The sequence below is a fragment of the Talpa occidentalis genome, unplaced genomic scaffold (genome assembly GCF_014898055.3).
Source record: "Talpa occidentalis isolate TD23 unplaced genomic scaffold, MPIMG_talOcc4v2.1 talOcc4.3, whole genome shotgun sequence".
NCBI classification, from domain to species: domain Eukaryota; kingdom Metazoa; phylum Chordata; class Mammalia; order Eulipotyphla; family Talpidae; genus Talpa; species Talpa occidentalis.
This window is the reverse complement of record NW_023603184.1, coordinates 41366775-41368795: the sequence shown is the minus strand read 5'-3', so window position 1 is coordinate 41368795 and position 2021 is coordinate 41366775.

Here is a 2021-nt window from a genome sequence, read left to right as displayed (position 1 = left end):
GGTCTTGAAAAGCACTGTGAAGAAAAATATGACCCAAAGATAACTTTTTTGTGGTATTTTTTTTAATCATCTGTAAGATTAGGAAAAAACAGTGCTATTAAATGTTTATTTTCCTTTCTCCCATAGTTCCTTTAACCCCATGCCCTAGCCCTCACTCAGGCTGCCAGGGGCTCACTCAAGCCTTCATGCCTCGAGGGAGTAGAGATAATAAAGAAAGCAAACACTTGACTTCTGAGGTTTAGCATAAGCAACAAAAGAATTGGAAGAATTGATGAAGAGTAAGCAACCCAGATTCCTATCAGAGAATATTTTTTCTTTCATTAAGTTTTAAATTGTCTTACATTGTTGTTAATTTTTGTACAGTGTTTGATTTCTCCCCTCAAGTAGTCCCTGTAAATCTCCCACCACCACAGCACCCATGGACTGTCACCATGGTCCCTTGTGCTCTTTCCACCCCTGTTGTTTCAGATGAGAGAATGTTGTTTTTTTTTTTTTTTTAAAGATTTATTTATTTTTGCATACAAGAGCTGGGGTACAGGCCAGAGATGCAGGGGGTGAGAGGATTCACCAGAGACAGAGTGGGGAACAGAACAGGCAGACTGATGAAATACACTGCTGAGGGGAACAGAGGGCAAGTCAGAGAGGTCTGCTGTGCCATGTGGGTTGCTCCCTGGCCAGCCGGGGATCGAACTCGTGCTGCGGAGGCTGCGTATTGCTTCGTAGTGCTGTGCTTAACTCCTTGTGTTAGGGGGAAAAGGATGTCCCAAAACAAATTCCATATAGGCTTTGTGGACTCCACCCCCACCCCAGGTCAAAGCCAAAGACACTGGGAACTCCAAATCCCATCACCACCAAAGGGAAGGTGGCTGGGACCTGAGGGTGGGGTTAAGCAGCCAGGTGGATATAAAAGGCAGACATGTGGGCTTTGGGGACCCCATTTTGGCTCTCCACCAGCTCGCAGCGTCCGGCCAGCTCTGAGAGTGACTTTGGATTTCCAGGTCGTCGGATCGGGTAGGACGCATTAAAGACTTTATTTCCCTATTTTCTCCCTGAGTTGTACATTTTCCTTATTTCCTTTCCTCTTGTAAATAAACTTTTTATTAACCTTTTTGTGTGTGTCTGTAGTAGAGTATTCATAAGTCCCTTTAAAGCGCGCAGGTGAGGAGGCTTTGTGGACTCCACCCCCTAACACTTGCGCCACCAGGGAGGCCCCAGAGAATGTTCTTAAGGAGAGCAGAGGGAGACAGTGGGAGGCAAGAAGCATCTGTTCGCCCTACCTGCCCCACTTTGCCCCAGGAAGTGAGGGTGCAAGGATGGGGACCAGCTCCAGCGAGGTAGAGGCACCTCCATAGGCAGGGATGACCTGTACCCTCCCTCTCAGCAGAGCCTAGGGAGGCCAGGACATTTGACCACCTTGATCCTGCTGGGGTTCTGAGTAGCAGAGCAGAGGGTATGGTGGGAAGTCTATGTAGATGGGCTAAGAGTCTTGCACAATACCCCACAGCCAAGGGGAGGCTTAGAGGCAAAGGGAGATCCTGAACCCTGGGGATATTGGGGTGTGAGGAGAGCAAGCCAGGTCCCCCATGACAGAAACAGGATTGGAAAATCACAGTGCATCTGGTACATAGCTGTATGAGTTTTCTGTGGCTGCTATAACAAATTGCCATATGCTCACTGACTTAAAACAAGAGAAATCTACTCTCTAGCAGAGCTGCAGACTGCAAGGCTGACATCACTCTCACTCAGCTGAAATTAAGGTCACCCTCCATTGGAGGCTCTAGGGAAGAATCTTCTTGCTCTTCCAGCTTGTGTTGGCTTTTGGCATTCCTTAGCCATGCTTTATCTCTACCTGTTTAATCTCCCTGTTCTGCTCTTTTAAGGATATATGCAATTGTGCAGATAATCCACGATAAGCTTCTCCTCAAAAGATCTTTATCTCAATCGCATATTTTGCCATAAAACAGCCACCTTTTGTCATATAAGGTAATATTCATAAGTTCTGAGGATGAGGAAGTGATTAT